The sequence below is a fragment of the Triticum urartu genome, chromosome 6A (genome assembly GCF_056163025.1).
Source record: "Triticum urartu cultivar PI428250 chromosome 6A, HENAU_Tu73, whole genome shotgun sequence".
NCBI lineage: Eukaryota > Viridiplantae > Streptophyta > Magnoliopsida > Poales > Poaceae > Triticum > Triticum urartu.
Genome location: NC_141878.1, coordinates 231171069 through 231189419, shown reverse-complemented (window position 1 = coordinate 231189419; position 18351 = coordinate 231171069). Strand labels below are relative to the sequence as shown.

Here is an 18351-nt window from a genome sequence, read left to right as displayed (position 1 = left end):
GCACTTGTGAAAGTGTTCGGACTTCTCACACCATATTGTGGGGTACTTAAGCCCCTAGTGTATTGGCCGTAACATAGTGTACGGGTGCTGGATGTCATGAATGAACATATATATAAAAAAAGAAGAATGCAATAAAAGCCTTAATGCGATGCATTACTTAAAAAACATGCGTTAGAGCAGAATGATACAGGTAGTGCGATAAGCAAAAAGTAGGACTATGTCCCCTCCAAGGGCAAGCTGAGGAATAATATTAAAGCAAGTATTTCACTTGTTATCGTAATCCACCTCGGAGTTCCGTGGTGTGATGTAGCTTTCTGCCTCCTTGGATGCTGCATCATGTGTTCGGCAATCACGCTGCCGGACAGGGTTTCCAGAGATTGAAGTCGTGAAAGAAAAAAACAACAAAGCGGGAAGCCCCTAGTGTGGTTTAAGCCGCGACTTGGGGCGTGCCACTGTCGTGCCCCCCTCCCCGCCTGTGCCCATGGTATTTTTAATGCGTAATTATGTACGTGTGGCACGGATTTCACTGTTTGGCTGGGACCGGGGTGGGGGCCGCATTGCTATGCGAGCTCGGAACGTGCCAGGCGGTCCTGTTGCTGATTACTCCGGGCGCGCTTGAAGGTGTCCGGGTCCTTAAACTCCGAACTAGTGGATTGCCTTAAGAGGCTACTTTGCGCTTCCGCCGCGAGGGCCGCAGTGTGCTCCTCCGTTTGGAGAGAGCACTCGGTGTTTGCATTAACTGTAATGACCCCCCGAGGTCCTGGCATCTTGAGCTTGAGGTATGCATAATGCGGTACCGCATTGAATCTCGCAAATGCGGTTCGCCCGAGCAGTGCATGATAACCACTACGGAACGGGACTATATCGAAGATTAATTCTTCGCTTCGGAAGTTATCCGGGGATCCGAAGACCACTTCCAGTGTAACTGAGCTTGTGCAATGGGCCTCTACACCTGGTATGACGCCTTTAAAGGTCATTTTTGTGGGTTTGATCCTTGAGGGGTCTATACCCATTTTGTGCACCGTGTCCTGATAAAGCAGGTTCAGGCTGCTGCCGCCATCCATAAGGACTCGAGTGAGGTGAAATCCATCAATGATTTGGTCTAGGACCAGTGCGGCAAATCCTCCATGACGGATACTAGTGGGGTGGTCCTTGCGATCAAAGGTGATCGGACAGGAGGACCATGGGTTGAACTTTGGGGCGACTGGCTCCAACGCATATACGTCCCTGAGCGCACGCTTCCGCTCCCTCTTGGGGATGTGGGTTGCGTATATCATGTTCACCGTCCGCACTTGTGGGGGGGGGGGGGGAACCTCTTCTGTCCTCCGGTATTCGGCTGCCGGGGCTCCTCCTTGTCATCGCTATGTGGCCCCTTATCTTTGTTTTCAGCAATTAACTTGCCGGCCTGCTTGAACACCCAACAATCCCTGTTGGTGTGGTTGGCTGGCTTGTCGGGGGTGCCGTGTATTTGACACGAGCAATCGAGTATACGGTCCAAACTGGATGGGCCCGGAGTGCTTCTTTTGAATGGCTTTTTCGGCTGACCGGGTTTAGAGCCTTTGAATCCGGCATTGACTGTCGTATCCTCAGTATTGTCGCTGTTAATGCGGCGCTTATATTTGTTGCGACGTGACCTGCTACTGCTGTCCTTGGTATCTGAAGTAATATGGTTCTTTGATATGTTACTACTGCGAGCCAGCCAACTGTCTTCTCCCGCACAAAAGCGTGTCATGTGTGTCGTGAGGGCTGCCGTAGATTTTGGCTTTTCCTGACCAAGGTGCCGGGCTAGCCACTCGTCGCGGATGTTGTGCTTGAAAGCTGCTAGAGCCTCTGCATCCGGACAGTCGACGATTTTATTTCTCTTTGTTAGGAACCGTGTCCAGAATTACCTGGCCAATTCCTCTGGCTGCTGAATTATGTGGCTCAAGTCATCGGCGTCTGGTGGTCGCACATAAGTGCCCTTAAAGTTGTCGAGGAATGCGGCTTCCAGATCTTCCCAATAGCCAATGGACTCTGCTGGCAAGCTATTGAGCCAATGCCGAGCTGGTCATTTGAGTTTGAGTGGGAGGTATTTGATTGCATGTAGGTCATCACCGCGGGCCATGTGGATGTGCAGGAGGAAATCCTTGATCCATACCGCAGGATCTGTCGTGCCATCGTATGATTCTATGTTTACGGGTTTGAAACCCTCTGGGATTTTATGATCCATTACTTCATATGTGAAGCATAAGGGGTGTGCGGCACCTCTGTACTGGGCTATATCGCGACGTAGCTCCAATGAGTCTTGCCCGTTGTGTTCGGCCCGGCCAGATTTACTTTTACTGTATCCGGCGTGACGTTTATCGTCTCGCATAGTGGCGCGCCCTCGTGATTCGTAGATTGATCTTGCATGGTTTGCTTTGTTCTCCAATACGTCTCGTAGGTCTGGCGTATTTCCCCATGCCTTTTTATTTGAATGGCGTCGGGGTGTAGGCTGAGCTTTTGGCTGGAATGCCTCTCTATCGCGGCCACGAGGTGACCGATCAGCCGCATCATACGCTTCTTCCTCCAGTCGGGGTAGCAACCTGCATTTTGGGTAAGTCTTGGAGGGGCGTTCGAGTTTATATTCCTCAGCCGCCAGGACTTCAGTCCATCTGTCAGCTAGCAGATCTTGATCAGCTTGAAGCAGCAGCTGCTTCTTCTTAAGGCTATTTGATGTGGCTATAAGCCGGCGCTTGAAGCGCTCTTGTTCGACGGGATCCTCTGGCACGACGAATTCGTCATCGTCGAGGCTTGCCTCGTCTTCGGAGGGGGCATGTGATTATCATCCTCCGCCTCTCCATTTTGCCTCTCTCTCTGGAGGGCTGGCCTCTCCACCCTCTTGTCCTAGATCGTGCTGGAGGGGATTGTTGCCATCTTCGGCACTATCCGGAGTGTTATTATCTCCTGTGCCGGTATCACCACTTTTGCTTTGGCGGGACTTAGAGCAGCGACGCTGACGTCGGCGCTTGGGTTGCTTCTTGGAGGGGTCATCCTCCACTGCCTCGTCGCCATTGCCTTCTTTGGGTGTGTGCACCATGTATATATCGTATGATGAGGTGGCTGTCCAGTGCCCTGTGGGCAGTGGTTCCTCTTCGTCTCCCGCATCGTCGTCCATACCGTCGATGTCTTCGGAGTCGAAGTCGAGCATGTCAGTTAAGTCGTCGACAGTGGCTACTAAGTGGGTGGTGGGTGGGCAGCAAATTTCTTCATCATCCGTATCCCAATCCTGCCGGACATAGTTCGGCCAGGATCCTCCTGACAAGGAGAAAGACCTTAGTGAATTCAGTATGTCGCCGAAGGGTGATTGCTAAAAGATATCCGTGCCAGTGAACTCCATGATCGGCGCCCAATAGGATTTGATTGGCAGGGGCGCGGATGGTTCAGAGTTCGGAGGAGAGTCCGGCAATGTGGAGTCACGGGCCTTGCGAAGGATAAGGTTTGTGTTCGGCTCGATCGCCGTTGAGGCTGCAGCCTTCGCGGCGGGGTCTAGCCACCCGCCCTCGGTCGGCGTAGTTGGCTCCGAATTAAAGGCCAGAGCGGATGTGGGTGCGGCCTCCAGGGCACTATTCGGCAGCAGAGCTAAATCATGCCCCTCGTGATAGTGCACGCACTCGGCAGGGGCTCGAATCCGTCGAAGATCAAGTCTCCGCAGATATCGGCCGTGTAGTTTAAGCTTCCAAACCTGACCTGATGGCCAGGGGCGTAGCATTCAATCTGCTCCAGATGGCCAAGCGAATTGGCCTGCTGTGCAAAGCCGCCAAATACAAAAATCTGTCCGGCGAGAAAATTCTCACCCGGACTGCATCGCTAACGATGATCGAAGGAGCCATCAAGCCTGATGATGACGACACAGAGGAACTCTCAATGAAAGCACCAATGTCGGTGTCAAAACCGGCGGATCTCGGGTAGGGGGTCCCGAACTGTGCATCTAAGGCGTATGGTAACAGGAGGCAGGGGACACGATGTTTTACCCAGGTTCGGGCTCTCTTGATGGAGGTAAAACCCTACGTCCTGCTTGATTTATTCTTGATGATATGAGTATTACAAGAGTTGATCTACCACGAGACCAGAGAGGCTAAACCCTAAAAGCTAGCCTATGGTATGATTGTATGTTGTCCTACTGTAACGCCCTTGATGCGGCTATATCTCCCACGTGTCGAAGCACGACTTAGAGGCATAACCTCATTGAAAGCAATGTCGCAAGTGAGGTAATCTTCACACAACCCATGTAATACATAAGGGAAACGATACATAGTTGGATTACAATCGCCACTTCACACAATTACATGAATAAAACATTACAACATCCAAATACAGTCAAGGTCCGACTACGGAACCAAAATAAAAGAAGAACCCCAAGTGCGACACGGTCCCCGATCGACCCCAACTGGGCTCCACTACTGATCAACTAGAACGAAACAACACAAAGGACAAGATCTTCATTGAGCTCCTCCTGAGCTTGGTTGCGTCATCTGCATGGACTCATCGGCACCTGCAAGTTGGTTTTAGAAGTATCTGTGAGTCACGGGGACTCAGCAATCTCGCTCCCTCGCGATCAAGACTATTTAAGCTTATGGGTAAGGTAAAAGGTATGAGGTGGAGCTGCAGCAAGCGACTAGCATATATGGTGGCTAACATACGCAAATGAGAGCGAGAAGAGAAGGCAAAGCACATTCGAACAACTATGATCAAGAAGTGATCCTGGAACAACCTACGTCAAGCATAACTCCAACAACCGTGTTCACTTCCCGGACTCTGCCGGAAAGAGACCATCACGGTTACACACACGGTTGATGCATTTTAATTAAGGTCAAATACAGGTTTTCTACAACCGTACATTAGCAAATTCCCATCTGCCCATAACCGCGGGCATGGCTTTCGAAAATTCAAATCCCTGCAGGGGTGTCCCAACTTAGCCCATGACAAGCTCTCACGTTCAACGAAGGAATAGACCTCCTCCCGAGACATTCCGATCAGACTCGGTATCCCGGTTCTTCAAGACATCCTCGACAATGGTAAAACAAATCCAGCAAAGCCGCCCGATGCGCCGACATCTTGATGGGATCTGCACATATATCGTTCTCAGGGCAACACCAGATAGGTCAAGCTACGAGTAAAACCAGCCCTCAAGTTTCCCCGAGGTGGCCCCGCAGGCTGCCCATTTCGGACCAACACTTAGACAAGCACTGGCCCGAGGGGGGGGGTTAAAATAAAGATGACCCTCGGGATGCGTGACTCCCAAGGGAAAAAGGCTAGGTGGCGAATGGTAAAACCAAGATTGGGCCTTGCTGGAGGAGTTTTATTCAAAGCGAACTGTCAAGGGGTTCCCATTATAACCCAACCGCATAAGGAACACAAAATCCGGGAACATAACACCGATATGACGGAAACTAGGGCGGCAAGAGTGGAACAAAACACCAGGCATAAGGCCGAGCCTTCCACCCTTTACCAAGTATATAGATACATTAATTAAATAAGATATAGTGTGATATCCCAACAATTAAACATGTTCCAACAAGGAACAACATCTCCATGTTACAACAAGGAACAAACTTCGATCTTCATCTGCAACTAACAACGCTACAAGAGGGGCTGAGCAAAGCGGTAACATAGCCAAACAATAGTTTGCTAGGACAAGGTGGGTTAGAGGCTTGGTTCAACAATATGGGAGGCATGAAAAGCAAGTGGTAGGTATCGCAGCATAGGCATAGCAAAAGAGCGAGCAACTAAGCAAGCAAAGATAGAAGTGATTTCGAGGGTATGATCATCTTGCCTGAAATCCCGCAAAGAAGAAGAACGAGTCCATGAAGAAGACAAACGGACGTAGACGAACGGGTCCTCACGAACGCAACGTTACTGGAACCAACCCGAAGAAGCTAACACCGGAAAGAAGCACACAACATAGTAAACAACCAACACATGAACATGGTATGATATGCGGGATGCGGTATGCGATGCATATGCATGATTGGACAAGGAATGCATGAACCTTGCCTCAACTTGGAAAACCAAGTGTGCCACTGGAAAGATGAGATGAAATCGCTTGAAAAAGATATAAAGAACGCCGGAATCGGAGCTATGGTTTGGAAATGGCAAGCAATGCAAATGTGACCACGGTCTGCGATTTACAGCAAGTAGCCATCTAAATGCAACTAGATGAACATGCTACAGCACCCACACATGGCATCAAAATACATGGCAGGGATCCATTCATGATGCTTAACAAAAGTCTAGCACTGAGCTACGGCCAATTCATCTATTAACAGGTTCAAACAAGCATGGCAAAAATGCATTTGGTAAACAGATTTCAGACTTGGTGAAATTAACACAAGCCTGGAATTTCAGATCAGATAATACTCTTTGGAGCATGAAAACTATAAGCTACAGGACCTGAACATGGCAAAGTAAGCATGGCATGGAGCTACTCAAAGAGCGTAACAAAAGTCCCTTAGTGACCTTGAGCCAAAAGGGATTAGAAAATACATTTGCAAGCATGTGAACATGGCAAAAACATAATCAGTTTACAGACTTAGTGAAAACTGGAGCATGCTAAAACAGATATCAAGTAGGCATGTTTACGAGCTCGATGCACTCACTACAGAGAAAGTCATGGCAAACTAAGCATACACTCATGAAGAATACACAAAATACAAGCTAGACATGGCAAGAACAATAGCATAGCATGCACGGATCAACTACAACATCCACGGCAAAATTGCTAACAAGTAGACAATCTGCCCAGATTCACGAAGTAGCAAAAGTAGAGCTCGATTGACTCAAGCTAGGCTGCTCCATAATTGCAAACGAAGACATAGATGGATAGAGCACTAAAAGATTAAAAAAACATCCTTACTGATCATCCTCAAAAGAGGCACGGATCACTAGGAAACAACATGAACATATGACCATATGAGATAAACAGCTCAAGGACTTAGTGGAAATGCCAAGTCCCTGAAATCAGCATTACCAAGTGCCTCACTTTGCAAGCTTGTGCTAGTCACCACACACATCACAAAAATACATGGGTTGCACCTCTGGATAGATGGCAAAACCCTTAACAAAACACATGTAGAGCTCATGGGCATATCATGCATACAATAATCATGGCAAAAATGACAAATATCTAAATGGAGCAACAGATCTGACAATTATCTCAAGTAGCACTCTTCTAACAGCATTTCGGGCATCAAGATGAACTCAAATGAAAATGATGCAATGAGATGAAATGATGTACTCTCTGAGACGAACATTTTGATATGCTATATGCTCAAATCGGAGTTACGGATGATGAGTTATGGCATGATGAACAAGAGCATCTGAATCAGGAAATTTAGGACTTAGTGGAAATATCACCTCCAGATCTAGATCTAGGGTTCTGAGGTCAACGACGATGCCGGTGGCCTCTCCGGCGATGGGGCGGCGGGACGGCGCCGGAGGATGGCCGGGGCGCTCGGGGACGGCTGGATCCGGTCCGGCCCGACCAGATCCGCGGCAAGGGCGGCGGTGGCGCGTGCTCCGGCGAGGCGCACGGGGCGAGGTGGCGCGGGGTGGTCCGGCGACCGAGGCGGCGGGGCAGGACGTCGGCGAGCATGGCGGCGGTGAGGCATATAGCGGCGAGCAGCGGCGTCGGGCGCGGCCCGGCGATGAGGTCCGGGCGCCTCTGGGCCTGGGCGGGCCTGACTCGGGCCCCACGGGCCGTGGCGGAGGAGAGAGAGGCGCGGGCGAGGTGGCGGCGTCCAATTGGGTGAGGGCGGTGGCGGCGGTGACGTGGCGGCTCCCCATTGGTCGGAGTGAGGTGGCCGGGCCGGGTGGACATGTCCGGCCGCCGGGCGGACGTGTCCGGCGGCGCAAGGAGGACGAAGGTTAGGGTTTGTACCGCGAATATTTCGGAGGGGATCACATATTTATAGGTAGAGGGAGCTAGGAGAGTCCAAATGAGGTGCGGTTTTCGGCCACGCGATCTTGATCGAACGACCGAGATGATGGAGAAGGTTTAGGTGGATTTTGGGCCACTTTGGAGGGGTGTTGGGCTGCAACACGCACAAGGCCTTTTCGGTCCCTCGGTTAACAGTTGGAGTATCAAACGAAGTCCAAATGGTACGAAACTTGACAGGCGGTCTACCTGTAGTAAACCAAGGCTGCATGGCAAGTCTCGGTCCAATCCAGAAATGTTTAATCCCCACACACGAGAAGAAGGTATAAATGACCACTAGAGGAGAACGGAGCGCCGGATTGCAAAACGGACAACGGGGAAAATGCTCGGATGCATGAGACGAACACGTATGCAAATGAAATGCACATGATGACATGATATGCAATGCATGACACGCAAGCAATGACAAGGCAACAACAGCGAATAATTGGACGAGACCTGGCACATCGGTCACGGGGCGTTACAACACTCCACCACTACGAGAGGATCTCGTCCCGAGATCTAGAATGGCACCGGAGGGACAACGGAAGAGAAAAAGAAGAGGTAAAACTAAGTTGCTTCTTTGACAAACAAATGAAATCAAAGAACCTTGAGAGGTTGAACAAATTGAAAGAAAGAATACAACAAAGATGAACGAGGTTGAAAACACTCCGTTAGAAAAGAGGAACGAGGAAGAACAACTTTGGGCAGACTCCGATTAAAAGAAAGGAATCGAATAAGAACTTGATAAGGTGATAGAACTTGAAAAGAGGGCACGACACTCCGGTTAAATGGATAATCATGAAAAGAACCTGACCTTTGACAAATGGGATGATGGGTTGAGAAGAGCAACATCACCAAGCTTCCAGAACGAAAGAAATAGAAGATAGATAATTGAAATAGGAGAATGGAGAATAAAATGCCAAAATCTACCACAAAAGAGCTTGAAAAGGCATCTTTAGGAGAAGGGTCGAGCGGAGTTGTTGGAAAACCAACAATGAAAGGAAAAGCTTGATATGGACTTATAGAAGACATCTCAAAATTATGAGGTGACAACTCGCCACTAACGGGAACAAGATTGGATAAGAACAAAGAGAGGAGAAACCATTTCACCGGGAGGATAAAGAAAAACTTGGGTCCTATATAAGCACCATAATTAGCAACAATCCTTAGGGAAGGCTTTAGGTGAAAAATAACCCAAGATACCTCCGACGAAGAGGTTGATGGATTTAAAATATCTCATTCTTAACAACATTTGAATCATGAAACCAAAACTCAAATTATCAAGAATGACATAACACCACCTCGAATGATATGGTTGAAAGAATTGCACTTTAAAATGCAAGATAAAGAATACTTGAGCTCCTTTGAAAAGAATCTCAATGAACACTTGAAGAAGGAATTATTTCCTTGATGAACCATCATGTAGCACCTTGATGAAGTACTCCGGTAAACAAAAGGATAACGAAAAGAAAGAGAAGTTGGAAACACAATGTGAAACCTTGTAATGATTTATATGGATCTCCGTGATAATTAGAGCTTGGAACTCTGGGAAAGAAAGATGAGCACTTGAAACCAAGAATATGTATGATGAACCACTCCGGAATAAGGAATTAATCACTTGGATGAACAAGAATAAGAATTATGTTATGCTTGTCCTTCACCAATTAAATTCATGATAAACAATGGATTTGGCATACTACTTATACTCGTAGAAAGGATTAAGATAGATATAGCACAAACTTAATGGATCACCGGTAGGATTGAAACAAGGAATGAATTGATATGATGAAGAAGGAAGAGAACACTTGAGCAACCACCGTAAGAATTGAAAAGAACGATGAGAAGATAAAGAAACACCGGGTAAGAATTAGCAAATGAATGAAGAAGCTTGAGAGAATTTATATACAAGAGAACAAAGAGGTCACAAGCTGATTGAAGATCACTAGAACGAAGGACCGGTAAGATTGCAGAATGATAACTGATAGCTAAGAATGAATAAATCTGAATTGATGGACTCCGGATAGCAAACTGAGAAGACTCTTGAATTACTCCGGATAGGTGAAAAGAATTCTCACGATCAAAACAATTACGAGAGGATGGCAACAAGCTAGAATCACGAATCTTGAAGAGAACGGATAAGATATGGAGGCAAAATCTTCTTCGGTCTTCAAATTATGAGGAAGACGACGAGAAACACCACCGTGAATTGTTGAGAAACTCCGGAATAAAGAAGAATAGGAAAGTTGAACCAATGATGAAAAGAATTTGACAGATCTTGGAGAAAACATTTGACTGATGAAAACTTCATTCTTACGTCAAACTTCGAAATGGATTTGAGAATAACTCCGGTAGAAATTAGAAGAGTCAGGTAAGATCCTGGGAAGAGACCTGTGGGTTAGGGCCCACTCAAAAGAAAACACCGTTGAAATGATTGGAAGGAGAGATTGCACCGGTTGAGTTAAATAGCCTGAATGAGATAAACATCCTCAAAATAGGATTAACAGATCTTGAATGACAAGACGATCCTTCTGAGATATCTTGAGCACTCCGGAACAAATGAATAGCGAGAAATGAATGGTTATGAGGTGCACCGGCACGAGAAAAGCATTTGAAATACATAAAAGAATATGATCGACATCGAAAGCTTGAATTGGATCCACCGGAAAAGGAAAGAATGGAGAATGATGAACTAGAAACTTCATTAGTATCTTCATGAGAATCACCGGATAAGAACATGAAGGGAGAAGAATGGAGAGACTTCCATAATAAAATGGATATTTGATAAAGAAATCCGAGACCTCGAAGAAAAAGGGTGGGTGGGTGGGAAAACAAAGGCAACTTGGGATGGAAGAAAACGACACCGTTGAGAAAGCTTAGATTGGATCTTGCGGATGTTGAAATGTTCGGATCCACTAGAAGAGAAGCACACCGGTTGAAAAGAATTGACATGACAAACTTGATGATCGAGAAGGACTAGTATTCACATAGGAATATGAGAACACCATTTGGGGAAGGAATGGAATCAACACTTGACATTGAAGCAACTCGAATACCACAACTCAAAACAAAAACAAAGGGTTGGCTTGCAGAATAAGCCAGAACAAACATATGATAGAGATTTTGTCCGAAGTTTTCGTGGTGGGGCCTACACGGGCTCGATCGTACAACACCATCATGTACAAGGCAGTGCACATGACATACGAAGCGTCCCCGAGTCGGCATAGCCAAGGACTCTTTAAGACACAACGAGACCACTGTAAAACCGACCGTGAATAGGCGGACCACTAGACGTCGAACCCTAATTTCAAATCATACATCTGTCGGAAAGATATCCTAAGATCTACTTGAATTCCCACTTATAAACTCCCGAAATTTTCCGGTTATGCAATCAAATGTTGGGGATACAGGGGAAGCATAATATCTCACCCAAACTAGCAAATCCTACATCCAGCTGTATCCATCCTTCAACACATAACCAAGAAACCTTCGGAAATCATCTACCTCAACCTTTGAAAAACATCCGTTATACGAGTTATGGCGATACTCCCGAACTCCCGCCCCAGTACTGGGTGGCATCGAGGTTATCTCACCAACGAACTGCATAAAAGAGATTTTCGATGTCGGCGTACTAAACTCAGGTATTCCAGAACTGCAACGATAAAATTATGACGACAACACCTCAGAGCTCAACTCCCCGGGACACTTCCACAAAACCCCTGACAAGAGGCACCAAGACAATGTTCTCGTCACAAAACCATCGGAATGATTCCAAGATACCCGCGTGATCCTAAAAAAAATTTAGTGAAATTTGAGAAGAGAAGAGTCAAAACTCTACGTCAGGATGCCTTACCAGAGTGATGAGGAGACTGGGAAGTAAAAAGAATTCCTAAACTCTCCGATATATAATTCCTAAATGACTCAAAACATTTTTCTAGACTCAACTCGTCCGCTAATTCGATCAAGCAGTGGGGCTCCTAAGGTCGGGGAAGGCTCTGATACCAACTTCTAACGCCCTCGATGCAGCTATATCTCCCACGTGTCGAAGCACGACTTAGAGGCATAACCGCATTGAAAGCAATGTCGCAAGTGAGGTAATCTTCACACAACCCATGTAATACATAAGGGAAACGATACATAGTTGGCTTACAATCGCCACTTCAGACAATTACATGAATAAAACATTACAACATCCAAATATAGTCAAGGTCCGACTACGGAACCAAAATAAAAGAAGAACCCCAAGTGCGACACGGTCCCCGATTGACACCAACTGGGCTCCACTACTGATCAACTAGAACGAAACAACACAAAGGACAAGATCGTCATCGAGCTCCTCCTGAGCTTGGTTGCGTCATCTGCGTGGACTCATCGGCACCTGCAAGCTGGTTTTAGAAGTATCTGTGAGTCACGGGGACTCAGCAATCTCTCACCCTTGCGATCAAGACTATTTAAGCTTATGGGTAAGGTAAAAGGTATGAGGTGGAGCTGCAGCAAGCGACTAGCATATATGGTGGCTAACATACGCAAATGAGAGCGAGAAGAGAAGGCAAAGCACGTTCGAACAACTATGATCAAGAAGTGATCCTGGAACAACCTACGTCAAGCATAACTCCAACAACCGTGTTCACTTCCTGGACTCCGCCGGAAAGAGACCATCACGGTTATACACGCGGTTGATGCATTTTAATTAAGGTCAACTTCAGGTTTTCTACAAGCGGACATTAACAAATTCCCATCTGCCCATAACCGCAGGCACGGCTTTCGAAAATTCAAATCCCTGCAGGGGTGTCCGAACTTAGCCCATGACAAGCTCTCACGGTCAACGAAGGAATAGACCTCCTCCCAAGACATTCCGATCAGACTCGGTATCCCGGTTCTTCAAGACATCCTCGACATTGGTAAAACAAATCCTGCAAAGCCGCCCGATGCGCCGACATCCTGATGGGAGCTGCACATATCTCGTTCTCAGGGAAACACCGGATAGGTCAAGCTACGAGTAAAACCAGCCCTCAAGTTTCCCCGAGGTGGCCCCATAGGCTGCCCATTTCGGACCAACACTTAGACAAGCACTGGCCCGGGGGGGTTAAAATAAAGATGACCCTCGGCATGCGTGACTCCCAAGGGAAAAAGGCTAGGTGGAGAATGGTAAAACCAAGATTGGGCCTTGCTAAAGAAGTTTTATTCAAAGCGAACTGTCAAGGGGTTCCCATTATAACCCAACCGTGTAAGGAATGCAAAATCCGGGAACATAACACCGGTATGACGGAAACTAGGGCGGCAAGAGTGGAACAAAACACCAGGCATAAGGCCGAGCCTTCCACCCTTTACCAAGTATATAGATACATTAATTAAATAAGATATAGTGTGATATCCCAACAAGTAAACATGTTCCAACAAGGAACAACATCTCCATGTTCCAACAAGGAACAAACTTCGATCTTCACCTGCAACTAACAACGCTATAAGAGGGGCTGAGCAAAGCGGTAACATAGCCAAACAACGGTTTGCTAGGACAAGGTGGGTTAGAGGCTTGGTTCAACAATATGGAAGGCATGAAAAGAAAATGGTAGGTATCGCATCATAGGCATAGGAAAAGAGCGAGCAACTAAGCAAGCAAAGATAGAAGTGATTTCGAGGGTATGATCATCTTGCCTGAAATCCCGCAAAGAAGAAGAACGAGTCCATGAAGAAGACAAACGGACGTAGATGAACGGGTCCTCACAAACGTGACGTTACCGGAACTAACCCGAAGAAGCTAACACCAGAAAGAAGCACACAACATAGTAAACAACCAACACATGAACATGGTATGATATGCGGGATGCGGTATGCGATGCATATGCATGATTGGACAAGGAATGAATGAACCTGGCCTCAACTTGGAAAACCAAGTGTACCACTGGAAAGATGAGATGAAATCGCTTGAAAATGATATAAGGAACGCCAGAATCGGAGCTACGGTTTTGAAATGGCAAGCAATGCAAATGTGACCACGGTCTACGATTTACAGCAAGTAGCCATCTAAATGCAACAAGATGAACATGCTACAGCACCCACACATGGCATCAAAATACATGGCAGGGATCCATTCATGATTCTTAACAAAAGTCTAGCACTGAGCTACGGCCAATTCATCCATTAACAGGTTCAAACAAGCATGGCAAAAATGCATTTGGTAAATAGATTTCATACTCAGTGAAATTAACACAAGCCTGGAATTTCAGATCAGATAATACTCTTCGGAGCATGAAAACTATAAGCTACAGGACCTGAACATGGCAAAGTAAAGCATGGCATGGAGCTACTCAAAGAGCTTAACAAAAGTCCCTTAGTGACCTTGAGCCAAAAGGGATCAGAAAATACATTTGCAAGCATGTGAACATGGCAAAAAGATAATCAGTTTTCAGACTTAGTGAAAACTGGAGCATGCTAAAACAGATATCAAGTAGGCATGTTTACGAGCTCGATGCACTCACTACAGAGCAAGTCATGGAAAACTAAGCATACACTCATCAAGAATACACAAAATACAAGCTAGACATGGCAAGAACAATAGCATAGCATGCAAGGATCAACTACAACATCCACGGCAAAATTGCTAACAAGTAGACAATCTGCCCAGATTCACGAAGTAGCAAAAGTAGAGCTCGATTGACTCAAGCTAGGCTGCTCCATAATTGCAAACAAAGACATAGATGGATAGAGCACTAAAAGATTAACAAAACATCCTTACTGATCATCCTCAAAAGAGGCACGGATCACTAGGAAACAACATGAACATATGACCATATGAGATAAACAGCTCAAGGACTTAGTGGAAATGCTAAGTCCCTGAAATCAGCATTACCAAGTGCCTCACTTTGCAAGCTTGTGCTAGTCACCACACACATCAAAAAAATACATGGGTTGCACCTCTAGATAGATGGCAAAACCCTTAACAAAACACATGTAGAGCTCATGGGCATATCATGCATACAGTAATCATGGCAAAAATGACGAATGTCTAAATGGAGCAACAGATCTGACTATTATCTCAAGTAGCACTCTTCTAACAGCATTTCGGGCATCAAGATGAACTCAAATGAAAATGATGCAATGAGATGAAATGATGTACTCTCTGAGACGAACATTTTGATATGCTATATGCTCAATCGGAGTTACGGATGATGAGTTATGGCATGATGAACAAGAGCATCTGAATCAGGAAATTTGAGACTTAGTGGAAATATCACCTCCAGATCTAGATCTAGGGTTCCGAGGTCAACAACGATGTCGGTGGCCTCTCCGGCGATGGGGCGGCGGGACGGCGCCGGAGGATGGCCGGGGCGCTCGGGGACGGCCGGATCCGGTCCGGCCCGACCGGATCCGCAGCAAGGGCGGCTGTGGTGCGTGCTCCGGCGAGGCACGCGGGGTGAGGTGGCGCGGGGTGGTCCGGCGACCGAGGCGGCGGGGCAGGACGCCGGTGAGCATGGCGGCGGCGGCGAGGCATACAACGGTGAGCAGCGGCGTCGGGCGCGGCCCGACGATGAGGTCCGGCGCGGCCTGGGCGCGCAAGAGCAGTGGCGGGCGCCTCCGGGCCCGGGCGGGCCTGACTCGGGCCCCACGAGCTGCGGTGGAGGAGAGAGAGGCGCGGGCGAGGTGGCGGCATCCGATTGGGTGAGGACGAAGGTTAGGGTTTGTACCGCGAATATTTCGGAGGGGATCACATATTTATAGGTAGAGGGAGCTAGGAGAGTCCAAATGAGGTGCGGTTTTCGGCCACGCGATCGTGATCGAACGACCGAGATGATGGAGAAGGTTTAGGTAGGTTTTGGGCCACTTTGGAGGGGTTTTGTGCTGCAACACACACGAGGCCTTTTCGGTCCCTCGGTTAACCATTGGAGTATCAAACGAAGTCCAAATGGTACGAAACTTGACAAGCGGTCTACCGGTAGTAAACCATGGCCGCATGGAAAGTCTCGGTCCAATCCGGAAATGTTTAATCCCCACACACGAGAAGCAGGTAGAAATGACCAACGGAGGAGAACGGAGCGCCGGATTGCAAAACGGACAACGGGGAAAATGCTCGGATGCATGAGACGAACACGTATGCAAATGAAATGCACATGATGACATGATATGCAATGCATGACACGCAAGAAATGACAAGGCAACAATAGCGAATAACTGTACGACACCTGGCACATCGGTCACGGGGCGTTACACCTACGGACCAAAACCCTCCGGTTTATATAGACACCAGAGAGGGTTAGGGTTACACAAGGTCGGTTACAAAGGAGGAGATATCCATATCCGTACTGCCTAGCTTGCCTTCCACGCCAAGTAGAGTCCCATTCGGACATGAGACGAAGTCTTCAATCTTGTAACTTCATAGTCCAACAGTCCGGCCAAAGGATATAGTCCGGCTGTCCGGAGACCCCCTAATCCAGGACTCCCTCAGCCACCTTAGGACAAGGCAGCTAAGAGATCTTTTGAAGAGGGCCCAGGCTGAGACTGAGGGGAAAACCGTTCATGCCAAGAAGCCAATTGTTGTGAAATACGATCTTAACCATGCCACTTAACTCATCAAGCAGGTACTGATATGAGTTATCACTTTGTTTGACCTAATCAATCCTTATTCATGGCATCTTTTTATGGCTACAATAATCATTCTTGTGATTAATCCTTGTGTTTTCTGCTGTAGAGCAAGGCTCGACTGGTCGTCATCACTCATGATGTTGACCCAATTGAGCTGGTTGTGTGGCTCCTAACCCTATGTAGGAAGTTGGAGGTCCCATACTACATTGTTAAGGGAAAATCATGACTTTTATCGGTATATTTCCACCTGTTCTACCCTTCTGAATTTTTTTACCATAACTAGGAGCAAATGCTCACTTTGGCTTACCCTCTTTTGATCATTCAAAACAACACCACCTCTATTCTCCGCCTTACCACTGTGAAGAACAAGGACAAGCTTGAGTTCAATAAGATCTTGGAGGCTGTCAAGGATGTTGCTCATATAACCCTTGCTATCATTGATATGCACCCCACTTTGTTGTTACCCTTCTAGCATCTCCAATGTCCGCTATTTTGCAAGCTAAGTTTAATGAAATGTTCGACAAGGTCACGAAGAGGGGAGGTGGTGTCATGGGCTCCAAGTCTGCATGCGAAGACCAAGTCAAGGGAAAGGCTCATCACTAGGGAGGCTGTGCAGAGGATGAACTAGGCCTAGCCTTATATGTCACATCATATATACAATTTAGTTACACTTTTGTGTGTCTTGATTTTGATAGGAACTCGAACCCTTTTAGCGGCACTGTGGAATCGTATTGTGGTATTCTGATTCACTGTTCTATTCGCTAGACTTACGCAAAGATCAGATGAGGTTGGGTACGATTGTGTGTATGGAAAATTTGATGCCTAGGATACGTTCTCATGATGCTAGGTTTTGCATGCTACATGACCCGTGTTTTTATAAATCTACTACATAAAGTATCTAGAGATTCATTTCCTTACATTTCAGTGCCTACTTTTGATCATAGGAAAATAAAAATGATAGAAGGTACTGCCTCCTTCCCATGATGCAAGCTATTGTCACGCAAGGTTGTATTGTATGTATGATGGAAATATGCCCTAGACGCAATAATAAATTGGTTATTATCATATTTCCCTATTCATGATAATCGTTTATTATCCATGCTAGAATTGTATTGATCGGAAACTCAGATACATGTGTGGATACATAGACAACAACGTGTCCCTAGTGAGCCTCAACTCGACTAGCTCGTTCATCAAAGATGGCTATGGTTTCCTAGCCATAGACATGAGTTGTCATTTGATAACGGGATCACATCATTAGAAGAATGATGTGATGGACAAGACCCAAACTATAAATGTAGCATATGATCGTATCAAGTTTATTGCTATCATTTTCTGCATTGTCAAGTATATGTTCCTATGACCATGAGATCATGCAACTCATTGACACCGGAGGAGTACCTTGTGTGTACCAAACATTGCAACGTAAATATTGTGTATAAAGGTGCTCTACAGGTATCTCCAAGGGTGTCTATTGAGTTGGCATGGATCAAGACTGGGATTTGCCACTCCGTATGATGGAGAGGTATCTCAGGGCCCACTCGGTAATACAACATCATTGTAATCTTGCAAGTAATGTGACTAATGGGTTAGCCACGGGATCTTGTATTCGGAACGAGTAAAGAGACTCGTCGGTAACAAGATTAAACTAGGTATGGAGAAACCAACGATCGAATCTCGGGCAAGTAACATACCGATAGACAAAGGGAACTTCATACGGGATTAGCTGAATCCTTGACATCAAGGTTTGACCATTCAGATCTTCGTAGAATATGTGGGAACCAATATGGGCATCTAGGTCCCGGTATTGGTTATTGACCGTAGAGGTGTCTCAGTCA

At 46.7% G+C, this 18351-nt stretch overlaps 1 pseudogene; it reads left to right on the top strand.

Annotated features, from left to right (window-relative positions):
* Nucleotides 1-15226: 15226 nt before the first annotated feature.
* Nucleotides 15227-17141, top strand: LOC147964860 (large ribosomal subunit protein eL8y-like; annotated as a pseudogene).
* Nucleotides 17142-18351: the final 1210 nt, after the last annotated feature.